The sequence below is a fragment of the Nuphar pumila genome, chromosome 4, assembly GCF_984573655.1.
Source record: "Nuphar pumila chromosome 4, dmNupPumi1.hap1.1, whole genome shotgun sequence".
Taxonomy (NCBI): domain Eukaryota; kingdom Viridiplantae; phylum Streptophyta; class Magnoliopsida; order Nymphaeales; family Nymphaeaceae; genus Nuphar; species Nuphar pumila.
The window spans coordinates 3,047,980-3,074,868 of record NC_143252.1 but is presented as its reverse complement, the minus strand read 5'-3'; the positions used below and the strand labels follow the sequence as shown (position 1 = coordinate 3,074,868).

Genomic DNA, 26,889 nt, shown 5'->3' with positions numbered 1-26,889 from the left:
TCTTATGAACTTATATCCACCCACTCTTAAATGTTATGAACTTACAAATAATCAAAACAGATCAGAGTCCTGACCAAGTCTGAAATAAATCTTATACATAATTTCAGTTTTGGATAGCATGTATCAGAATTTGGGTCAGATCCTAAAGGATGAATACATTTAACTAAAGTATTTAAAAATATTTAACTCAAGTTAATTTGCTGAGGATAACGTAGAAAGATATTTTTAGTATTTTAAAACATTTAACTTATAGGTCAGGTAAGTGGGGATAAGATAGGTTAAAACATGTCGTTTTTAATACCATTGTTAGAATAACCAAGGACTGTATCAGGAATTTCAGATGAATGGTAGGTCTGCTCAAGAAATTGCCCTAAAAAAAAACCGGGTAACTTCTCTCGCTTGAAACTTCATTGAAAATACGCAAAAGATCAGATCGTAAGTTACCGGTTGACCCGGTGCGGTAAATGTGGCAAAGGGGCTCCACGATAGACAGCACCTAGTTTTCTGGAAACCGGGGTGAAAGGCTAAACCGAATCGACCCAATTATAGTCAGAGTCAAGTGATAACATGGACTAGACCGGATCAATGACCTACTCTAGTCTCGGTAACGGTTGAACCCTAGTGAATTTAAGTTATATATTAGGCTCAACTCTATGCTGGAATATTAAATAAAAATGTCATATTCTTAAAAATAATGATATATATATATATATATATATATATATAGAGAGAGAGAGAGAGAGAGAGAGAGAGAGAGAGCTGCTACTGCTAGCTTAACGTACGCAAGCGAAAGGGTGTTTCTAGATTGTTTTTCGCAAATCTAATCATGCAGATGTGTTTGGCATGATCCATTTGTTTGGAAATGATAGTTGAATTGTGATTTTTAGATTAAAAAAATGACCTTTTAAATGGCTCAGCCCATGATTTTTATGCTTTGCTGCCCAATCTAACTATTGCAACCGAAGAGTCGGCTCAACGAGATGAATTAAACCGACTCGAGTCGAATGTGAGTGTGTGAGTTCAACACGCTTGCGTACACAATTGCACACGAAGTCTGCAGCAGCGTGGAACAATCAATCAAAGTAAACGCGAAATCAGTATAAATAGCTCTCTTTCCCCTTCTCTCGAGCTCACGTACTAACACAGAGAGATTGAGAGACACCTTCAAACACGAAGATGGTTCACTCCACGACCCTCTTCATCACCTTCATTACTCTCTTTTTGCTCACCCTCATCCCCTCTTCCCTCTCACAGAATGTAAGCGCCCCACTCACCCCAGCCAACGCCTGCAACTTCACCACGAACCCTTCCTTCTGCAAGTCCCTCATACCCCCACAATCGCGCTCCAACCTCTACGGCTATGGCCGGTACCTCGTGAAGAAGTCCCTGGACCAGTCAGCCATGTTTTCGTCCTTCATCTACCGAACCATTAGAGAGAACAGCACGCTCACAACACAGGCAGCAGGCGCACTCAACGACTGCCTCCTCCTCTCACAACTCACCACCGACTTCTTGACCTCCTCCCTCTCCACCCTCAACTCCAACGACACCACCAACCTGCCAACCGACCAAGCCGACTTGGTGCAGACCCTGCTGAGCGGCATCATCACGAACCAGCAGACGTGCTTGGATGGGCTCACCCAGGCGTCATTCCTGCAACGAGGGCACAAACTCTACGCCCCACTGGTGAATGGGACTCAGCTCTACAGCGTCTCACTGGCCATGTTCGCCCATTCCTGGAATCCTAAGAACAAGCCGAAGAAGTCTAATCCGGGCAGGCAATTGCTGGATGAGCTGAGAGTAGGGAGTGATGGTGCCCCTCTCTGGATGAACAAGCACATCTTCCGGTTTAGTTCCGGAAGGAGGATGGCTCAGCAAAAGGTGGGCAGCGTTGTGGTCGCTCAGGACGGGAGTGGGAACTACCGGAGGATCGGTGACGCCATTGCTGCTGCTCCAAACAAAAAAGACAGTAGCAAGGGCTACTTTGTGATCAAAATAAAGGCTGGTGTGTACCAGGAGTACGTGACTATAGACAAGAAGAAGAAGTACATAATGATGGTGGGAGATGGGATCGGGAACACAATCATCACTGGCCAACGTAGCGTCGGGGACGGCTTCACCACCTTCAACTCTGCAACTCTTGGTGAGCTCACGTCTCGCTGATGCTTAGTTCATTTATGCAACTCTATGGAAAAATGAATGAAATGCAAGGTCCGCTATATGGAAAGTTCACACGGCTCTTTTCCATATATATACTAGGCAAGAAATCCTTACGAAAGATAAGATACAGGACCAGTTATTTATTTATTTATTTGAGAGAGAGAGAAACCTGTTATTTCTTGGTACAACCCGTCTTCCTTGTCCCAACTGATGGAAAGAGTTGGCCTGGGAACATTTTCACCAGTCACCCGCAGCTTCTGCATCCTTGGACACTCACTTCTCTGCCTGTTTCCCAAGCATATACAAGAAGACAAGGGTTCCGCTCATATGGTAGAGGCGACTTGGGAATGTCACCAAGCTGGTGAGACGTTACAAGTTTGAAACCAGCGATGGCGTCCCTTGCTACAAGGTCTTAGCTGAGTGTACTCGCCGGTGGGGGCAGGAAAGACCTCAAGGGCAGGGCAGGAGGCCAGGTAATGTGCGGTGTGATGGGGATTTTTTTTTTTGAATTATCCAAAAAAAATGTGTTTTTCTTCAAGCATCTGAAAACTTCATGAGAAGCTCGCTTCTCAAAAAATGAAAAGCAATTGTTTTTTAGAATATGATGCGGAGGTTTTTTGACGATGAAAATGCATTTTGACGAATAGAACTTTTTAAATTATGTTTTTATTGTCAAACATTTTTTTTAATGAGAGAAGTTTTTATTGTAGAACTTAAATATATGGTAAACAACTTTCGGTAAATCTATGGTAGACAACTTTATTATTTTATCACTTTCTACTCGCTCAATGGCTACTTTTCCTGCTGTTTCTTGAACGCTTCGCCCTTGTCACATATATATATTTTTTTACACACGCGCTTTCACTTCGAGCTTTGTATTGTATATCGCACCCAGTGCTCTCCACTTGTTCATGGTTTGAGTCGCTCTGCTTTGACTCTGCAAGGAGTTTAACACTTACAAGAATGAAACCCTGACCACCGGTCCAGTAGCCAAGAACCCTTCCACTGGGCCAAACTCGGAACTTACTCAAAAAGGTTTACTACATAAAAACTCTCTCTCTCTCTCTCTCTCTCTCTCTCTCTCTCTCTCTCTCTCTCTAGGAAAAGACAAATAGTAATATGAATAAGGTTATCAATGGGCCGGGTTTCATTCGGATCTTGCCCATATCAAGACCTATTGGGTCAGGTTTTAGTGATAAAAGAAGCCCAACTGGAATTTGGGACAAACCCAAACAGTCCAATTAGTATATGGAGCCAGATATGGTTTGTTAAATTTCATACAAGATTCGGGTTCCACTTGGGTTTCAATTAGGATCCACAAGCTTTCAATGTAAAAAAGTAAAAAAAATTGCTAGGGGCGCCTCTTGTAGCTATAGATTCATGTTGATAGAGAGGGTGCTTTTTATTTAAACTTTTTCTGTGTGGCTAAACAGGTTAAGAGAGAGAAAGAGAGAGAGAGAGATTTTTATTGTGCTAAATTTTGGAGCCTGATATGGTTTGTTAAATTTCATACCAGATCTGGGTTCGACCTGGGTTCCAATTAGGATCCACAATTTTTCAATCTAATAAAAAAAATGATAGGGTTGCCTCTTGTGGCTATAGATTCATGTTGACAGAGAGAGCGATAGAGGTTTCCTTTTTTTTATTGTGGTAAACTTTTTTCTGTGTGGCTAAACATGTTGAGAGAGGTTTTTTTATTGCCGTCAAATTTCTTTTGTGGTATACTCGTAACTAACGGTTCGTGTTCCACTAAGTGTCAAAGATTCAAGAGAGAGAGAGAGAGAGACCGCTTTGGGAATCTAAAGTTGCTCTACCCATTGGAGGTGGCTCCAAGCTATATAGCTATAGCATTTCCCTTTTAATATTGTGTTGAGTATTTTGATGTTAGAAGTTGCGTGGAGATATAGCGGTGCTGCAAAACTCAAATGAGTTTAGCATAAAATGGCACTCTAACTGTGTTTCTAACATAGTATCAATCTTGGCATTACTGCAGCTGTACTTGGTGAAGGATTCGTAGCAATCGGCATCACAGTCCGCAACACGGCAGGTCCAGCCAAGCATCAGGCAGTGGCAGTCAGGAATGGCGCCGATCTCTCCACCTTCTATCAGTGCAGCTTCGAGGGATACCAGGACACCCTCTACACCTACTCCCTCCGTCAGTTCTACAGAGAGTGCGACATCTACGGCACCGTCGACTTCATCTTCGGCAACGCAGCAGTCGTCTTCCAAAACTGCAACATCTATGTCAGGCTGCCTCTTGCAGGGCAGTTCAGCACGGTCACAGCTCAAGGCAGAACGGACCCGAACCAAAACACGGGCACCTCCATCATAAACTGCAACGTCTTGGCTGCTTCAGATCTAACTGGCCATTCCAATGTCAAGACCTATCTGGGTAGGCCATGGCAGCAATACTCGAGAACCGTGTTCATGCAATCCACTCTTGGTAGCTTGATCGACCCTGCCGGTTGGACGCCTTGGTCCGGTAATTTTGGTCTGACCACGTTATACTACGGGGAGTATAACAACCTTGGCTCGGGTGCAGCTACTAGTGGGAGAGTGAAATGGCCTGGCTTCCATGTGATGACCGCAAGCGATGCGACCAAGTTCACCGTGTCCAATTTTGTGCTAGGAGATGTTTGGCTTCCCAAGACAAGTGTTCCCTTCACGGCCTGATTAGGATGAAGGATAAGAAGATTACAACAAAAGGGTACTTAAACCATCATTAGATACATTCTTTTAGGAGGATAGTCAAATAAATGACCTTGATTTAGTTTTTATTTTTATGTTTGTCTTTCAGGGCACAACCCTCCTTATATTTGATTAATTTGTTGTACAAGCACAATTGCTGCGAAGTATGTCTCCTTGTTTTTTCCACTAAAGATTTAATGCATCATTATTTTGACAAAGTATGACAAGAAAAAAAACTCCTCCTAATTTATCGATTTTTTTTCTGGTTTTACAATACAAGAATACATAATAGATAGAAAAGCAAACCATATATTTACAAGAACATTTAATTTGAGTATGTTCTATATTCATATTTACACAAATAATATCAATAGACACAAGATCATTACAACCGATCCCAATTACACATGTAGAGGTGCCGTTCATCTTGAGGATGAATGGTCATAAAGGAGACTTGGCCAGGCTGCTTGGACCTGATCCACTGTCATCACCTGCCTGGTTTGGGTCAAGAACGGTTAGATGTTGGAATTATATTCATAGGTGGAGCCACATAGGGGCTAATGTGGCCGTGACTCAAATAATATATACATATAAATATAAATAACTTACGGTTGTATACACTTTATTTAAATAGATCTAAGCTCAAAAGTCAGAATCTAACACTACAAGGAAGAGGGTCAATAGCGGCGACTCTGGTGACTCTTTAACAGCGAGACAAAAACTCATTGCTATTGATCAAGCAATAACGGTGATAATTTTGTCCCCACAAATTGATAGGTAATAACGACAACATAAATATGTCGCCGTTATTACTGTACTAAGTCCATGAATCTCATCATTATTCCTTCATCAATAACGATGAGCTGGATGAAGCCTGAATTGAATGTGTTGCTAGAGCTAAAGATCTCACCATTAAATATTGTTGTTAAAACACTTTAACGACTATATTTAACAGGTAGAAGATCTCATCATTATAGGGTTTTATTCTATAATGGCAAGAGGTATATCTCTCTTAAAGACATGTATAACAGCGAGATTCTCTGTTAATATTTAACGGCCATAAAATCTCATTGTTATAAATCAATAACGATGAGATTTGTATCTCATCGTTAGAAGGTTTTACTTTATAACGACGATGGTTATGTTGCCTTGATAAGGTTTTACTCTATAACGGTCACACTACAAGGATAAGGGTCAATAGTGGTGACTCTTTAACAGCGAGACAAAAACTTGTTGTTATTGATCAAGCAATAACAACGAGAATTTTGTCTCCGCAAATTGATAGGTAATAACGGCGACATGAATATCCCATCATTATTAATGTACTAAGGCCATGAATTTCAATGTTATTACTTCATCAATAACGGTGAGCTGGACAAGGCCTTGAATGCCTTGCCTGAGCTAGAGATCTCGCCTTTAAATATTGCCATTAAAACACTTTAATGACTATATTTACAGGGTTGAACGAAATGAACAAAAAAGGATAGAATAGAACATTAGTTATGTTCCTTTCATAACAACTATTCCAAGTCTAACGTTAGTTTAGACCATACACAGATGTTATATTTCAAATGTCCGTTGTTTGATGTCTAGTATGGTAGGAACATCTTCTTTCTCATTTTCTCCACTTGCGCCCTCTTTGTCGCATAGTGCAACTCATGTGCCAAGCTGAAGTTTGCAAATTTATTTGTTATGACAATCAGTATAAAAGATTTAGGTGACATAACCTAAACACTCAAAGAATCTTAATATCTTGCAATATGGTATTTGATGAATCTAATTTCAGTAGTCGAGAAACGTGTAATAATGTCCCAAACTGAGCATCCTGAAGGAAACAAGTATTTTCTGTTTCAAAAAAAGACTTATCATAGGGTCATAAATTTTATAAACTCTAGATCTTTTAAAATACCCAACAAAAATGGTAGTTAACCGTTCTTGAGTCAAGTTTCTTTTTATACGGCTTGTATGGCCTAGCTTGAGCTGAACATCTCCAAAAATTGAAAATACTTCACACTATACTTTTTACCTGTCCACATTTCATATAGGGTCTTTGTTACTGCTTTAAATAGTACCTTGTTCAATATATAAGCTGCAATCTTGAATGCCTCTCCTCATAGAGACTCTGGTAAGGTAGAATGGGAAATCATACTCATTATCATATCCTTTAAGGTCATGTTTCATCTATCAACAACATCATTCATGCTAGAAGTGTCTAGTATGGTATATTGAGGGACGATACCATGTTCCTTTAGGAATTTACCAAAGAGCTCTGAACGTTATTCACTTGATCCATCATATCTACCATGATTTTCACCACCGCAGCCAAATTTGACGGCCTAAATCATTTTGCCAAGTTGGTTTTCAACTTTAGCCTTAAATGATTTGAAAGCATCCAGAGACTGAGACTTTTCATGAATTAAATATAGATACTCATAACAAGAATAGTTGTCTATAAACATAATAAAATATTGTTGACCATTCCAAGAAGTCGTAGGGAATGACCCACAAATATCTGTATGAATTAATTTCAAGACATTTTTTCTACTTTCGATACATAATTTTCTTTTGTTTGTTTGTTTCTGTTTTATATACTCAACATAAACCTAAAAGTCAGAGAAATCAAGGGAATCAAGAATTTCATTTGTCACAAGCCTTTAAATTCTTTGTTTAGAAATATGACCTAAGCGCTTGTGCCATAATAAAGCGGAATTCTCATTTGTTAATTTTTATTTTGTACCACAAGAACTTGAATGCAAGGTTTCATTATATGCGGCTACAGTATTAAGCAAATATAAGTTATCAACCACAAATAAAGAATCGGTTCCAATAAGATTTGAATCAAGAAACTATTTAAATTGACTATTTCTAAATAAACAAGAATAATCAGATTTGTCTAATATGGAAATAGAAACCAAGTTTAGGGTTTAGGGTTAATTTAGGGTTTAGAGTTTAGGGTTAGAAACCAAATTTCATCTAAAAGATGGTACAATGTATGTTTCTTTCAAATCTAAATAACTACCAATCTTTAATAGTAACATATATGTCTCTATTGCTTTAACTTTAACTAATTTGTCATCGCCCACATAGATGAATCTTTCAGCATTAATTGGTGTTCGATAACTTAGTCAACCCTGCAATGACACACTTATTTGAGTGGTAGTACCAGAATTCATCCACCAAGTGTATTTGGGTATAGAAGTCAAATTAACCTCAGAACAAACCAAAGCAAAGAGCATACCTTTCTTTTTTATGCCAAGCATGATATTTGGTACAATCATTCTTCATGTGACTCTCATGTTTGCAAAAGAAATAATTGGACTTTTGATCCTGATGTCTCTTTTGTTTCTTCGGCAATTGAGGATCCATTGTAGCTTCCTTATTCCTTTCTTTTTCTTAAATTTGTCCTTAGAGGCTATTGCCAAGTGAGCACTTTATGTTTTTTCTTGCTTCATCATTTTCAGTTCTTGCACACAGTGGAAAATAAGCTCGTTAAGAGTTTATTTGTTCTTGTGGCAGTTATAACTGACCTTAAACTGATTGTATCGTGCAGAAAGAAATATCAAAACTAAGTGCATGAGTAAGTCCTTAGACAACTCTAATTTTAGTGTCTTTAGTTTCAAAGTAAAATGGGATATTTTCATAATGTACTATCTGATGTTCCATTTTTTTTATACCTCATTGAAACAAGACTCGAAAGGAGAGTGCTTGTCTCATCCTTTTCATTTTTAGCAAAACACTTTTCAATTTTCTCAAGAAACCTCTTGGCATTAACCTCTTCAGACATAGTGCCCCTGAAGGATTTCAGAATTGCATATTTTATGATCATAAGACTCATGTGAATGGATCGATCCCACTGCTCAGAGTTTCTTTTATCCTCAACAGAACTCCTATCCGTAAGTGCAAGTGGTTGATCATCTCGAAGTGCAAGATTCAAATTCATACATTCGATAATATTCATAACGTTCTCTTTCTAGTTTTTAAAATTAGAACCACTCAAAACAGGGATTGAATTTATATTTGCAGATATCGTAGAAGCAGAAATATTAACTAAATCAAGAACAAAACAAGCTCATAATTAACATATATTTTTACATGCATTTTAACATAAAATAACATATTTAAACTGTGGTTAACCTCATCACAAGATACCCAGGATAACATTGACATTTAGTCTTTGAACAGAAATGTCAACTTGTAAGTGGTACTCTCATTACAGTAATCAAACATGGACAATTAATCCTATCAAACAACAAGCATTTCTTTAGACCGACTCGTTATTCACATAGAAAACTGTACAATTATCTTATATTTATTACTAAAAAATATATATTTGGGCTCAGCCAAATATTAATTTTTCTTTGGGCTAATCACTATTCGCATGAACCCCAAATATATAAACATCTCAATATTCGAAATGAGTCAATCGACATAGGAGATGTTACTTTTGTAATATATTATTTCAATCAACTTAATTAGAATATTGAACCCTTATTCTGAAAAGAATAACATAGTTCAAATATGTAAATACATGCATATGAACAAAAAAAATATAATCGTAATCCATATAAGGTCAAAAAGTAACCGAAGTCGACCCTCTAAAGGGACCCTTAATGCATACTTAATGGCCCTGAATTCAATAATAAAAGTCCTTATAATTTTTTTTTTAGTCTCAAGGTACATACGAGGGTCAAAACAGGTCTAACCCGTCACAAGTCAGATTTGAATGCACCATAGCTCGGTATAGGGCTACACCAGGCCCGACCCACACAGTGGCACCGCCTGACTCAGTTCAATCCTTGCAACTAAATGAGGACTGAATCGGGTCAACTGCCCCCTTCCCCAAATGAAACCTAAGCTGGCCCAGTCCCAGCTGGAGGCTGAACCCAGCTCGGGTCACTGGTGAAAGCTTTACCCAGCATGATGCAGGGTCGAACCAGTCCCAGTCTCGGTCGATAAAAGGCCAAATCGGCTCTGGTTCGGTCGGCTAAAGGCCAAATCATCCAAGGCTTAATGGCCGAATCGGCATGGCCCGACCCGAGTAAGCAGAATAGGGTCGAATCGGCACTGCGGATCATTGCGGTGGCTGAAACAAAATGTCTCGGGTCATCGATTCGGCTTATAGCTGAACCTACTCCTACAGACAGAGGCTGAATCAAAGAGGTCTCCGGCTATCGCCAGTCTTGAGTCACCTAACGACGGTGACTAGAGTGAGTCGGATGCACCCTCGTCGGTCACGACTGGCCCCGTATGGTCACCGACGGTGGCTGGGGCAAACCGTATGCCCAGACCACCGTCGGTTTTCATATGGTTTGCCATGATCCTCTTTCTCTAGTATCCTACGACCTGGACAACGACAACCCCCCATCTGGCGTTTGGGAATCTGAACGACAGCAACTCATCATCCAGCAATCGAGGATCTAAACGATGATAACTCTCCCGAGTCCGATGAACGAAAAGAGGCAAACCTTTTTTTATCCGGCGGCAACCCATCCAACAAAGAGAAGAGGGAGAACCAAGTAAACAGAAAGGGGAAGGGCCGATCAGACCAAAAATGTCTTTGAATAACCATCGGATCCAATATCGATGGGTCGGCTTAGTGTCCGCCCTCCCTCCGTCCAGCAGGTAGAGAAAGAAAGACCATCATTTGCCGCCCAGCGTCTGACGATCTGAAGGAGGAGGAGGGTCCTCCCATCGTTCGATGATCAGACTTGCAATGGCACTCCTCGCCAGAACGAAATGGTCTATCGCCCGATGAATCGGGCATCAGGTGAGCGATAATTGTTCTGTCATTCGACAAACAGAGGAAAAGTTGAGGGAGGGCCGAACGACCCTTCCATTTGATCTTTTGAAGGGGAAGGGCCTTTCGATCGTTCCCGTCTGATCCACTGAAGGGCAAGGGCCTTTCGGCCCTTTCCATTCGGCTAATCGAAAGGAAAGGGTCTGTCGGCCCTTCCTGTCCAACTGACCTAATAAGGATAAACCCTTATACGGTCGGCCATGATCCGGTATGCTAAAAAGAGGGGGGACGATCGGCCCTCTCTGCATTCGGGTATGACCAAATGGTATGAGAAGGGTCGATCAGCCCTCCTGGGTCTGTGCCCTAACGCCGATCGTACCAGATTGATGCCACCAAAAGAAAAAGAAACATAATATATTGAAAAGATCAATTTTTTTAACGATTCAGCATAAAAGAAACAAGTCGCTCTGATGCCAACTGTTGGATTTTAAATATACCAAAAAAACTAAAAGGATTGTCAAACATGTTAAAACTAAATTGTTGAAAGCAAGACAAACCAAATCTTAATGCGGAAACGTTCCTGAATCTATTGGTTCTCCAACAGATCTTTAACAGGTATGATCTTTCATAACCTATATGCGTGACCCGTGCCTTTCTCTTAACTTTATGACAGAGGGACTGATTTTTCTTATTAATGGCGAGGAGCCTGAAAAGAAGGCTACTATATAAGGTTTAAAATATCATAACCTAATTTGTAACCAACTGAAAGTCGTTCTTCAATTCAGACCATTATAAAATTAAAAATAAACAGATAAGAGCATAAGAGGTATCTTCACATATTAAGATTATAACATATGAGATATCATATGGGCCAACCAAATTAGATCATATAAAGAGGGCCTAAACCATAGACAGCATATAACGTGTGACTTATCATATATATATGCCCACACAATTTTTCCCATGTTCTTCAATGCAACTATTTAAACTGGGCCTTCAGTAGTATCATAGCTATGTCTGAACACCAATATCACAAAATCCATGTATGTTTTTATCGTTTGGGTTTGCAGCCCGTCTGAGGCATTTAATCTAACACTTGATATGCAAATACTTTTCTGCACACGTCTCTCATGTTTTGTGACATCATACATACATTTACTTCATGTAATGAGCATGAAAACTTCAGCACATACATCATCATGCATATTTTCAAATGCACATACATGATGCATATGAAACAAGCATAACACATAAAACACACATGGTTCAAGCGCACAAGCATGTCCCACATAAATGTCATGATATTATGACTACGAAAAATCAAATACATACATCAGTTTAGATGCATATATACATAGACACTTGTATACAATGCACAATTTTATAAAAAGAAAATCATATTTTGTTTCATAGATGCATGCCTGAATCACTTGTACATATATGAATTGGAACATGCGGTTTTGCACAAACATACAACCTAAAACAATTATTAATATGAAAAATAAAAAAAAAAAGTAATTTTGGGTTCGTGCTTGTTTTGTGCAACACGGTTTTCCTTTTTCTCCATGTTTTCGACATCAAAGAGATTGTTGTTCCATACTTTTTGAACAACCGACACTCAATAAAAGGAGATAATAACAAAGAAAATATGACAAATAATAATAATAATAGTAAACTCAAAGGGAAGATAACAAAAAAAGGGGGCAAATCAGAGAGCGAAAAAAGCCATTGTTGTGAGGGGCTTATCTGGTACAGATATGGGTGTCAACAGGTCAGGTTTGGTTTGGACCTAGGTGCAACCAGACTTGAACCAAATTTTCGGGTATGGGATCGGGTCTAATATAAGAGAAACCATAGCCAGATCTAATAAAAACTATATAAAGCAGACACGGACCATACTCGGAAAAATAATATTTTTTATCATTTTTATATTGAAAATTTAAGAGTCTTAATCAGAACTCGGGTCGGGTCCTGGTCTGGTATAAAATTTTACAAATTATACTCGGGTCCATGTATTAATCGAACCTTCAAGTTTGGACCTGGGTCTTAATCAAGTTTTCTTATTTGTCACCTTACCCGCACCTTATAGAGTTTGGTTTGGGTCGGGTCTGGGTAAACTAGACCCGTTGACACCCCTAGGTACAGAGATACAACGGCTTATCCAGTAACAAGAGATTTTTTTTGTGATGAAGGCTAACCATGGATAAATATAGATCTTCATGAATTACCTAACTCATTATCAAATGTGTTGGAATTATTACACATAATTTAGCATGCATGTAAAAAAAAATAGGTATAATCTCCCTATTTCTGTGTCTAGCATGTTGCATGAAATTATTGAATGTGTAAGCATATAATAACCATTCATAATTCAGCCATCATACAATAAGTTTTTATATATTACATATTGTGTAGATTTAACTTTGTATTTTTTTTTTGTACACATATGACATAGATTTGACTTTGTACTTCCAAGTATCGATGAGGTATCATAATAGGTTTTAATCATTAAACCTTTGAAGAAGAAAAATTAACAAGATTATGATTGAAGTTAGTGTCATCTTTCATGCATGATCAAAGTTTACGAGTTAAACATTTATTTGAGTTTTTTTGCATTTTTTTGAGTTATAACAAAAAAGTAAAGAAGAATGAAATCCTCTCCCGATCTGCCACTAACAAAGATCTTCCTAACAAAAAAGTAAACAGCAGCCCACGATCTTCCCCAATCAAATCTGTTGGAAAAAAACTCACTTTCCCACAAGTGTGAATCAATTGAGGCAATACAATGATGACAGTGGAAGAAAGGTAAATCAACAGCGAAAACAAAAAAAGCACACAAAGATTTACGTGGTTTCCTCTCAAACTGAGATACGTCCACGGTGACTGATAGGTCAACACCTTCCACTATCTCTAAACAAAGTTACAAAGTAGCCAAAAGGCATAAGCCTTACAAACACACACGGTGTAACAAAATTAAACAAAGAGTATATACCTCACTGAAGAACAAAGAACAAATGCTCTGAAGAACCAACCTCACGAAGTTGTCCTGAAAGAAGTATAACAACACTTCTTGCTTTATTCTCTTCACACCCTTTTGGTGCCCTAAAAGTGTTTCTCACACTTTCTTTTTGCTTTTTCAGCTCTCTCTTTCTCTCTCTCTCTCTCATCCATCCCTTAAATAGACGACGAGACCCCATTTAATGCAGAAGACTAAATGTCTTGCATAACTTACAATGCGCCTGAATCGCCTTATCATAAATCGCTATTCAGCGAGTACTACAAATCGCGATGTAGCTTAAAGCACTAACCACAAATCGCCATTGACAAATCGCTGATCCTCAAAACTCTGAACAACTGAATCATCATTCAGTTGTGAGGACTTCTACAAATCGCTATCCAGCGAATACTGAAACAAATCGCTATCCAGCGAGTTTTGAAGTCGTCCTCGAGAAGATTAAGCATCGTGCTTAAACATTATGTTGCGATAATGAGTATACGTCAAACTACTGATGATACCATAAATGATCAGTTATCAAACGATCCATTTTCAAGATAGATGGGTCCCATAAGGAGGGAAACCCAACAATTCTCCCCCTTCTCGACTTATGGGGAGGCTTTAACCATTCCTGCTAGTAATCGACACTTCTCAAGTTTGTCCTTGGGCAATGCCTTAGTCAACATATCTGATGTATTATCATCAGTGTGAACTTTCTCAAGTTGCAGCAATTTGTCATTTAAGACATCTTAAATCCAGTGGTATCGAACATCAATATGTTTTGATCTTGAATGAAATGAGAAATTCTTACTCAAGTGAATTGCACTCTGGCTATCACAATGAAGAACATATCTTTCTTGTTTTAAGCCCAACTCTTGTAAGAATTTATTCAACCACAATAATTCCTTACTTGCTTCTTCAATGGCGTTGAACTCAGCTTCTGCGGTGGAGAGAGCTACACATTTTTGTAATTTTGACTGTCATGCAACTGCTCCTCCTGCAAAAGTAATCAAATACCCAGAAGTAGATTTCCTACTATCGACATCACCAGACATATCAGAATCTGTGAACCCATCGAGAATAGGTTCACCATTTCCAAAACACAGACTCATCTTCGAAGTGCTTTGAAGATACCTTAAAATCCATTTCATTGTTGCCCAATGTTTTTTCTTTGGATTTGATAGAAATCGACTAACAACTCCAACAGCATGAACTATGTTTGGTCGAGTACAGACCATAACATACATCAAAGAACCTACTGTCAAAGTATAGGTAATTTTCTACATCTCGATTTCTTTTTCATCATTTGTAGGACATTAACTTTAGCTAAGTTTGAAATGCCCTCCAAGAGGATAATTGACAGGATTTGCTTTATCCATGTTGAACCACTCAAAAACCTTTTTGATATAATTCTCTTGAGATAACCAGATCGGCCTATGTGATCTGTCATGAACGATTCTCATCCCAAGAATCTGCTTTGCTGGACCTAAATACTTTATGGCAAAGGTCTCACTCAGCTCCAACTTCAGCTTGCTTATCCTGCTGATGTCTTGGCCTACAATCGGCATATCATCCACATAAAGCAAGAGAATGGTATAGTTTTCATCTGAAAATTTCTTCACAAACACATAATGGTCTGTGGAGGTTCTTGAATATCCATGCTCAGTCATAAAAGAATCAAACTTTTTGTACCACTGCCTTGGTGTTTGCTTCAATCCATACAAGTTTTTTTTCAGCTTGCAGACAAGGTATTCTTTACCCTTGTCAATGAAACCTTTAGGTTGCTCCATATAAATTTCTTCTTCCAAGTCACCATGCAACAATGCAGTCTTCACATCAAACTGCTCAACTTCTAAGTTCATGCTTGCTGCTATACCGAGCACAGTTCGGATGAAAGACATCTTCACAACTGGTGAGAAGATCTCATCAAAGTCAACTCCTTTTTTCTGACCAAAACCTTTCACAACAAGTCGTGCCTTGAATCTAGGTTGAGACTTGTTCCCATCAATCTTCTGCCTGAAGACCCACTTGTTCTTCAACACCTTCTTCCCTTTAGGTGCCTTTACTAGATCAAAGGTGTGATTCTCATGCAATGAATTTATTTCTTCTTTCATTGCCTTGAGCCACTCAGACTTGTTTTCATTTTCCAAAACTTCTTCAAAAGTTTTTGGCTCTCTTTGATCTGTTGTCATCACATACTCATTTGATGAGTATTTTCTAGATGGTTGTTTATCTCCAGTGGACCTTCTTACCGGAGTCTGAGGAAGTGGCTATTGGAGTATTGACGCCCCCTTAATTTTTGTCTCAGCGCTTTTTTCCTCTGCATCATTATGAGATCGTGGCATCTCTTCCATGAAATCATGAACAATGGGTGCATCAAGGAGATCTAAGTCAACAAGATCACCTTTACTGGACTCTGATGACTCATACTTACCAATGTCTTCAATGGTCTGATCTTCCAAGAAAACAACATCTTGACTTCTGATCACCTTTTTATCAATAGGGTCATACAGTCTGTAGTCAAATTCTTCATGGCCATAGCCAAAAAATATGCACTGCTTGGACTTTGGATCAAGCTTGGACCTCTCTTTCTTTGGAACATGAACAAAAGCTCTGCAGTCGAACACTCTTAAGTGATTATAGGAAGCTTCTTTCTCAGTCCAAACTTTCTCTGGAACATTTTCCTTCAAGGGAATAGAAGAAGACAAGTTGATAAGATCAACTATTGTCCTTATTGTCTTATCCTAGAAAGATCTTAGCAATTTAGAGTATGACAGCAAACATCTGACTCTCTCAAGAATGGTGTGATTCATTCTCTCAGCAACCCCATTCTGTTGAGGCATCATTCTCATTGTCCTTTCATGCTTGATGCCATGATTGATGCAATACTGATCAAATGGCCCAATGTATTCGCCATCATTATCTGAGCGAACACTTTTCAACTGTCTGTCAGTTTCTCTTTCAGTCATGGTCTGAAAATGCTTAAATACATCTAGAACTTGGTCTTTATTTTTCAATGTATAAGCCCAGACTTTCCTAGAGTGATCATCTATGAAAGTCACAAAATACAATGCACCACCAAGTGTCTTGACCTTCAAAGGTCCACACACATTAGAATATATAAGATCTAGAACATGAGATTTTCTAGATACAATGTTTCTATGAAAAGAAACCCCATTTTGTTTACCATGAAAGCAATGAACACATGGTTCCAAAGATGTATATTTTGCCCTTGCTAGGAGCTCTTTCTTGACCAAGACTTGCAGCCCCTTCTCGCTTATATTCTCGAGCTTTTTATGCCATAATTCTATGGATGGGCCATTCTCCATAGCATTCACAACACTCTTGCAGATCTTCGTTTGCAAAGTGTAGAGGAAGCAGGTCTTCGTTTCTCTTGCTACCACCAAGGTGCGTTTGGTTAGCTTCCACCTTTTGTCACTGAATGTGTTGTTGTAGCCTTCATCATCCAACTTTTCGGCAGAGATCAGATTCAGTCAGATGTCAGGTACATGCTTAACATCTTTGAGCAACAATTTGCAGCCAATATTTGTTTCCAAGCAAATGTCGCTTATGCCAATAGTCTTTGACACATCTTCATTTCCCATTTGGACATTCTCGAAATCACCTTGCGAATAGAAAGTAAAGAAATCAGCCTGCGAGGTAACATGAAATGAAGCTCCAGAATGAATTATCTAATCAGTCTCTCGACTAATCAAATTGATGCTAGTACCATCACAAATAACCATGAGCTCTCCATCTGTGACTGCAGTTGTGACCCTTTGCTTTTCTTCTGAGCTTTTCTCTTTGTTCTCCTCCTTGAACTTGAGTTTTCTATACTCCCGCTTCATGCGCCCTTTCTTGTGGTAATAATAACACTTGACGTCTTTCTTTGAACTCGAGTGTGAGTGACCTCTAGATTTGTTATGATAGTGCAGAGTCTTGCTCTTACTCCTCCTCCGATTTTCAATCACAAGTGCCTCAGAGAGGGAAGGACCTGATGATTTTCTTCTAGTTTCTTCATTCAACAGACTGCTGGTAACTTGGCTCATCATTATCGTTCCATCAGGTGCAGAGTTATTAACTGTGACCACCAAGGTTTTTCAACTCTCAAAAAGGGAACTAAGGAGCGACAAGACTTGCAACTCATCATCAAAAGTGATTTTTATTGTAATTAACTGATTTACAATGCTTTTGATCTCATTTAGATGCTCTGCAGTGGAGCTGCCCTCTTTATATTTAAGGTTCACAAGCTTTCAAAATAGAAAGAACTTATTCACTTCCATCTTTCTATCATAAAGACTTTTCAGTTTAGTCCAAAGATCATGCGCAGAAGTTTCTGTAGATACATGATAAAAAAACACTATCATTGATCCATTGCCGAATGAAACCGACAACTTTTCTATCTAGCTTTTTTCACTCATCATCTTTCATCTCTTCTGGTTTGCCGCTATCACCCTCTATAGGTTCATCCAAATCTTTACAAACTAAGAGGTCTTTCATTTTGGTTTTTCAGGTCATCCAGTTTATGTCATTCAAACTGATCATACGATCGACGTTATTCTTCATGACTTCACAAACAAATATAACGAACTGAGACTAGAGAAACCATGGATTTGATACCAGATGTTAAAAAAAACTCACTTTCTCATAAGTGTGAATCGATGGAGGTAATACAACGATGACAATGGAAGAAAGGTAAATCAACAACAGAAACAAAAAAAGTACATAAAGATTTACGTGATTTCCTCTCAAACTGAAGTACGTCCATGATGACTGATAGGTCAGCACCTTCCACTATCTCCAAACAGAGTTACAGAGTGGCCAAAAGGCATAAGCCTTACAAACACACACGGTGTAACGAAATTAAACAAAGAGGATATACCTCACTAAAGAACAAAGAACAAATGCTCTGAAGAACCAGCCTCACGAAGCTGTCCTGAAAGAAGTATAGCAGTACTTCTTGCTTTGTTCTCTTCACACCCTTTCGATGCCCTAAAAGTGTTTCTCACACTTTCTTTTTGCTTTTCCAGCTCTCTCTTTCTCTCTCTCATCCATCCCTTAAATAGAGGACAAGACTCGCATTTAATGCAGAAGACTAAATGTCTTTCACAACTTACAATGCATCTGAATCGTCTTATCACAAATTGCTATCTAGCGAGTACTATAAATTGCTATCCAACGAGTACTGAAATAAATCGTTATGCAGCTTAAAGCACTAACCATAAATTATCATCGACAAATCGCTGATCCTTAAAACTCTGAATAGCTGAATCATCATTCAGTTGTGAGGACTACTACAAATCGTTGTCCAGCGAATACTGAAACAAATCGCTATCCAGTGAGTACTGAAGTCATCCTCAAGAAGATCAAGCATCGTGCTTGGGAATTCTGCTGTGATAATGAATATGCATCGAACTATTGATGATGCCATAAATGATCAGTTATCAGACGATCCATTTTCAAGATAGATGGGTCCCATAAGGAGGGAAACCCAACAAAATCCTCTTGCGATCTGACACTAACAAAGATATTCATGATAAAGAAAGCCAATCCCTAGTTGGAAGACAAAAGAAGAGAAACCCTAATTGGAAAAACCTTCTAGTGCCACAAGATCCAAACCCTAATGGGAAAACAAACAAAAATGATCTGACAACTGCAAGATCCCAAACATGCCACTAATGCGAAGAGGGGGTCGGATACCTACCTTGGTGGGCAAAAATCCGACAGGCACTTAGGAAAAACAACAAATCAGAAAAAAAAAAAACCGAAATAAAAGGTGAACAAGAAAGAATAGGGTAAGCATATGGTAGTGCATCAATCTCACTTGGAGCCCACCATCTGAACTCAGATTTTGTTCATGGGGCAGGTCCATTAAGTGGCTCGTTTCTCGGTAAGGGTTCCTCTTCATAAAAACAAAATAGACAAAACAAAAACTCTTGCTTTTTATACTTATATATTTTCTTAGTTACCTGTATGCGTAGGTTGGGGTGACAATTGGTTTGGTTTGGTTTGGACATAGATGGAACCAAACCTAGCCCCAATTTTAGGGTATGGTATCAGGTTCAAACCCAAGTCTAATCGGACCCACCATAAGAGAAACCATACTCAGACCCGATAATAACTACATGGCCCTGACCCAAGCCATACCTGGTAAAAAATAATTTTTATCATTTTTACATTGAAAATTTGCAGGTCTTCATCGAAACTTGAGTCAAACCCCAGTTTGCTATAAAATTTCATAAATTATACCTAGATCCATGTATTAATCAAACTTTCATGTCTGAACCCGAGTTTTAATCAAGTCTTATCAATTATTTATCACCATACTCGGACCCTATAGGGTTTGGTATAGGTCAGGTCAGGTAAACCCGACCCGTTGACACCCCTAAGAAAGAAAAATGAAGAGGAGGAGGGAGGGACTGACCTACCCTAGGTCGGTTCTTCCTTCATTTCTTCCTTTAGCAAGGATGCTCACCACTCAGCCATGTCAGAACGAAAGAGAGAGCAGCTCCATGGGCGAGCTAGCTCACCGAAAATATAGAGGAGATGGTGGTGGAGGTGGTGGCGCACCACCAGCGGTGATAAGGAGAAGGACATACAATGAAGAAGAAGAGGGAGTTTGGGAGAGGGAGGGGGCAGCGTGAGAGGGGTTAGTGTAAAAAGAGGGGAGAGAGAGAATGTCGTGAGAGAGAGAATGTCGTGAGAGAGAGAAAGAGAAAAAGGAAAAAAAGAGAAATATAAAAAGGACTTGTGAGGCCCTTTTAATAAAAATCGCTCTAGAATAGTGACATAATTATTATCGTTATAGAGTAAAAATCTATAACGGTGAGAGCAAGATCTTACTGTTATTGATCTATAACAGCAAGATCTTTTGGCAGTTAAATATAATCCTTAAAGTATTTTAACGGCAATATCTAATGGCCAAAGAATCGCGTCGTTATAGAGTAACCTTATAACAACGGAAGACATATCTCGCTATTATTGATAGATAACAATGAGATATTCGGGCTATTAAAATGCTTTAATGGCAATATCTACTTCCAGTGAATCTCATCGTTATACATGTCTTTAACGGTGAGATGTGTATAGGGGCAAAGCATTACAGGGGATATCCAGCTTGCCATTATTGATGAAGCTAATAGCGGCAAAAAAAATTCTTGTAGTAGAATAATAATGGTGAGATATTTATGTCCCTGCTATTAGCTATCAATTAACGGGGACAAAACTCATCCTTATTGCATGATCATTAGCAACAAGATTTTTTTTTGCTGAAAAAGAGTTGTTGCTATTGACCCTCATCCTTGTAGTGATCCACTAAACTAAGCATGTCACCAATATGATCCTAGGGAAAATCTATCTTGGGCAAGATCGGGTTCCACCGGCACTATAACAAAAAGTAGCGATAGTGGCAGTCAAAACTGCCGCTATATCCTTGTGTAAAAGCCATTTCAAAAAAAAAAATCAAAATTTTATTAATAATAAATCAAAACAGCATCACGATGATTTTTTTTTCTTTCAACCCAGCTTCCTGGTGATCATTGTGAGTAATTTCAAGGTTAATTTTTTTGTCTTTTGTCTTATTTTTTTGCAAGAGCTGAATCTCATGCTTATAATACATCAATAACTCATTAACGAATTTATCTTGTATGATTCCAAAAAGATTCTTCGGTTCTTTTCGAAAATATATGATTATGCATCTTTTTTTCACGTTCTGTGAATAGCTAGGACATTGACGAATATTCAAAGAGTATTTCAGGAATTGATCTAATTTTATCTCTGTTTGTTCCATTTGAAGAGAGGAAGGATCCCAAAAAATCAAATTTTCTTTTAGTTGTTGAATATTTGTTTAATTGATCAACATGTGATATTTTGAATCCTCATTACTAATGAAATGGAAATTCTATGTGGATTGATCCGAAGATCCATTCAATTGGCTAGAATTTGTTACTTGAACGGAAATAGATCTTGTGGAATCATATTGAATATTTGATGATGCAGTCTGCACCATGGGTCGGATACCTTCATCTATGTCTTTGGATATATATGTGGGTCATGATTGGGGTGGATCAAACTTGTTGCTTGGCTCATTGGACCCTAGCTGATCAGCATTGAGATTTTGTGGATCTAACTTAGTCCAGTATCTAACACATTTATTTCCCCATGTGGGTGAAACCCAATAATTAAAAGAACACAAATTATTGGCCAACGTGGCATTGTAAGCTTGATTGCTATGGGTGCAGATGGATCAAACTGGGTCGGATCTCTGATTTTAATCTGATGCAGTATCTTTGGGCATGGATTTTAAAATAAGATATTAATGTACTCTTGGAGTGGATTTGAACTTACATGATTGGATCTTTTTAGTTTCGTATAAGAATTCGGACTGGTGATTTTCGTTGGACTGACAATCGGATATATCCAACTATATGGATAAAATACAATTTATTTTGCATGCTTTACGTGTGAACTTATTTTCAACCTTTTTCCAAGTCTGGTATTATCATTGTGAATTATGATTCAGCTCTTGCATGGGAGTGGGGTTATTGATGTATTATAAACATGAGATTCAACTCTTGCAAAGAAAGAAGACAAAAGTCACAAAAGATTTGACCTTGAAAATACTCACAATGATCACCAAGAAAAGTTGGAGAAAAAATCATGTTGCTATTTCCATTTATTATTAATAAAATCTTGATTTTTTTTTAAAGAGGGAAGAACCCGGTCTTGCCCAAGATCCCTGGGATCATATTGTTGGCTTGCCTGGTGAATGTTCTTTGCAAACCCTAAAACACTCACCCCAAATTTACTACCTAAGAATATTCCCATTAAGAAATCTCTAATTCTAGGCAGGTTCTTTGTCATCAAAATAATAATAATAATAAATATAAGTTTTCAATTCTTTCTTTAACAAACGAAAAGATAAAACTTATACATATGAAGAAGTGGTAGACATTAACCTAAAATAAAACCAAGCAAGCTAACCACTAACATATAAGCACATGTCCCTGTTTTGATGTGATGAGAACAATTTCTTTATCCCTAAAAGGCAGGGATTACAGTAATCAATCATCTTCTCTCCTCTATTCCTTAAAAAGCACTAGTTTTCACACCTCTAATTAGATTAATAGAAAAGCAAAGAGTCTTTTCAAATAATATATAATACAAGTTTTCTTAAAACGGAAGTGTCACTAGAATAGAGTGTCGCTAAAAAAATGTCTGAAAGGGAGTGTCTCTAAAAAATGAGTTTCACTAATAGAGAGTGTCATTAAAAATGAGTGTCACTAATAGAGAGTGACGCTAAAAGGAATCACTAAAAAAGAGTGCCACTAAAAAGGAGCGTTGCTAAAATACTGCAGCGACAATCGTAGGACAGTCTCTAACAAAAGGGTAAATGCATCACAAATGCCCAAAAGTTTACCCAAATATAAACTGGTGGGTATGTGAGGAATACTGTAATATCTTCTTGTCACACTATGAAATACCATTATTTTTAAGGATAGTATAGTTATTTTCTTATTCTTGTTTTATTAAAAGAATAAAATAATCTTTATATTCAAGATGAATCAGAACATATGACATTTTTAATTTGAAGGCAAGTACTATAAAATAAATACAACTCAAACACAAAAGCTTTTCCTTTCAAGAAAAAACAAACTCAAACACAAAAGCTAGTGCAAGTAATTGCACAAATAAAAAAGTGTTGTTCCATCTCTTTGTTTGACACATGTCGATTTAGAATCATGACAAAACAGGTTTACATCCGATCTGTTTTTAGCCCATGCCCATCTCTACTAACCTGTACAAACACTTTTTAGATATCAGTGACAGGTAAGAGAGCAAGCGAAACGGCTTTGTGCTTTTTAGTGTCCAAATATAGAAATAGAAAAATGATATTAAGAAAGAAAGAAAAAAAACAGCAGAGAAAACTCATTAATAGATCTCTACCAACCGTCACCCCTAACCGTTTTGAACCCCTCCCCCCACCTAAAATAACACAAACAAAACTTTCATAAACAAATTCATCAAAACAACCAACCTTAACACGCATTCATGGACGGCTCCCCTAAAGCCTAGGGCTAATTGTCTTCACTCACCATTCCACAACCACTAAAGCCCCTTCCTGTTTTTGTTACAACAAGATTGATCTCCACTGTTTCTCTTGATTGCCAACCCACCACATCAAAAAAGCCAGCTAAACAACGCCAAGGGGGACACAGAAAGAAGGAGCCCCAGCTCTTCTTTCTCTCTTCTTTAAACATATAAATATATATATAGATAGATAGATAGATAGATAGATATATCTTCCTCTCTCTCTTTTTCTCAACCAACAAAAGCACACAGAGAGGAGTGGGAGAGAGAAGGAACCCCATCTCTCCTATCTCTTCTCTAAACATCTCTCTCAGAGCAGCCAAAGAACGCAAAGGAGGAGAGAAAAGGACCCTACCTCTTCTATCTCTAGCTCTTCTTCAAACAGCTCTCTCTCTCTCTCTCTCTCTCTCTCTCTCTCTGAAAACCTTTTTTTGTCTTTGAGCGAAAAATATCTCTGAAACCCCAATCCATTATTGTCAAAAGAAAGAACTACAAAAGGATGGAATCTTTTAGAAGCTATGGGAGCAGCCTTGCAGACCAGGCACGTGCAGAGAGGCAGAACAAGAAACGCATTATTATCATAACCATCTCCTCAGTTATTCTAGTGATCATGGTCTTAGCTGTTATCTTGGGCGTGACACTAAGCGAGCATAATGGGAGCTTCAAAGCTACCCCTGCTTCTGGTGGTCTCAGTGAAACTTCCAAGGCAATCACTGCCCTCTGCCAATCCACAGACTACAAGCAAACTTGCATCTCTGGCCTCTCTTCTGCTGCTGCTGGCTCCAATACCAGAGACCCTAAAGAGCTTGTCAAGCTCTCTTTCAAGCTGGCTATGGACCACATCCACAAGGCTCTAAACCAATCTGTGTTGTTGAAGGAAATAGAAAAGGAGCCTAGAGCAAAGATGGCACTTGAGAGCTGCAGGGAGCTCTTGGACTACTCTGTTGCTGATCTCAAGAGGTCTTTTGATCATATAGGCAAGATTAATAATAACGGTGATATGGATGCAATGATACATGACCTCAAGGTTTGGCTCAGTGCTTCCATCACCCACCAGGAGACTTGCTTGGATGGCTTCCAAAACGCCACTGGTGATGCTAGTGTGAGGATGGAGAAGATCATGAAAACTGGCACCGAGCTCACCAAGAACTCCCTAGCCATCGTCGATGAGGTACTGACGATCTTGGATTCGCTCGACCTCAACATGTTCAACCGTCGGCGCCGCCTCTTGTCAAACGCCCCCGGCAGAAAAGATGGGTTCCCGACATGGGTGACGGCCGGGAAGCGGAGGTTGCTTGCCCAGAGTACCTCTCACATTGTTCCTGATCTTGTGGTAGCCAAGGATGGGAGTGGTAACTATACCACCGTTAATGATGCACTTGAGACTGTGCCAAAGTGGAGGAATACCACATTTGTGGTGTATATCAAGGCTGGTGTGTACAAGGAGATGGTTCAGATCAACAGGAGCATGACCCATATTATGTTGTTGGGAGATGGGCCAAACAAGACCAGGATCACTGGGAACAAGAATTTTATTGATGGAACTCCCACGTTCAAGACTGCCACTGTTGGTAAGTAGAACATACACATATATGCAATTCCTTTCATATTCATTAATTAGTTTACTGTTTAGGCTACAGAGAAATTAAATCAGTTGCCAAAGTTCAATTTTGAAACACAATTATATCTTCTTAGGGCACATGCATGTCTTAACACTTGTTTGAATCACCTAGTATGTCTAAATGTCATCGAGGCCAATTGCTACCTAATCCTGTGTCAGCCTAGTCTCATAATGGATCATTCTTTGGTACACTGTCACAAGCAGTTTTGTCATAATTTGGTTGATTAACTTTCACATCTATGTCACAAATATCACCAGTTATTTGAAAACTCAAAAGTCGATATTAAACCAAAAGAAAGTATTACTTTTTAAATATAGCCTACTTTGAAAATATATAATTCTTATTGTGATAAAATAAACACTTTTTGCAGACTCTTTTGTACTTTTATATTATTTATATTTGTATATACCAATAATTTTTCTATATTTTCTCGAGAGAAAAGAGTTCCTTTCATATTATCAAATTTTTCCTTTCCAACTTTTTTCCCGCAAACAAGAATTGTGACATTGTTACAAATCATGAATTGATCATACATTTCATGCTTTGCAGCTGTAATTGGAGACGGGTTTGTTGCAAGAGACGTTGGATTCGAGAACAGCGCAGGAGCTGAGAAGCACCAAGCAGTGGCCCTCCGGGTGCAATCAGACATGTCCATCTTCTACAATTGCCAGATGGACGGCTACCAAGACACGCTCTACGCGCACACCAACCGGCAATTTTACCGGGACTGCACCATCTCCGGCACCATCGACTTCATCTTCGGCAACTCTGTCGCCATCTTCCAGAACTGCCTCATGGTTGTGAGGAAGCCATTGAGCAACCAGCAGAACATCATTACAGCACAAGGGAGGGGGGACAGGCATGATCCCACTGCTCTCATTCTCCACAGCTGCACCATAGTTGCAGACCCTGCCTACTACCCTGTGAGGAACCAGCTCCCTACTTATCTGGGGAGGCCATGGAGGCAACACTCTAGGACCATCATCATGCAGTCATGGATCGACGACCTCGTGCATCCTGCTGGTTGGTTGCCATGGAATGGGGATTTTGCCCTCAACACCCTCGTATACTCTGAGTTTGATAACAGGGGGCCTGGTGCTAACATTACACAGAGAGTGAAATGGGTGGGACTCAAAAACATAACAGCTGAACATGCAGACAAGTACACAGTTGCAACGTTCTATAGGAGAAGCCAGTGGCTCAAGGCCAGTGGGGTGCCCTACATTTCTGGTCTATTGCCCCTTGGCTCCAAAGCCGTCCCTCCTGCAGCACAGAATGTCACTGGCGTCTAGATGTGTGCAGAAAGCATTGTAGATTATTTTGGGCTAGTAATTGTTTGGAAGCAAAACAAAATAAATTTGTTTGCCAAGTGTTGCAGAAAAGAAGGAAAAAATAATAAAAGTTGTGACAAATTCTTTCCTTCCTGCCTTCATTTTTTACTCATTCTCTTTATTTTCTTCAAAAAAAAAAAGTTTTCATTTATTTTTTTTATGTAACGGCAGTAAAAGTGGTTGGCAAATCTTTTTAACAAAATTTGACGGAAAAATAAGATGCCTAATGAGTGGAGGAAGAGTACTTTGGTGTCTCTATATAAGAAT

At 38.8% G+C, this 26,889-nt stretch overlaps 2 pseudogenes; both read left to right on the top strand.

Annotated features, from left to right (window-relative positions):
- The first annotated feature begins 1,176 nt into the window (after window positions 1-1,176).
- On the top strand, window positions 1,177-4,833 carry LOC149839069 (pectinesterase pseudogene; annotated as a pseudogene).
- Window positions 4,834-24,168: 19,335 nt separating this feature from the next.
- LOC149839068 (putative pectinesterase/pectinesterase inhibitor 21 pseudogene) lies at window positions 24,169-26,583 on the top strand (annotated as a pseudogene).
- The last annotated feature ends 306 nt before the right edge of the window (window positions 26,584-26,889 follow it).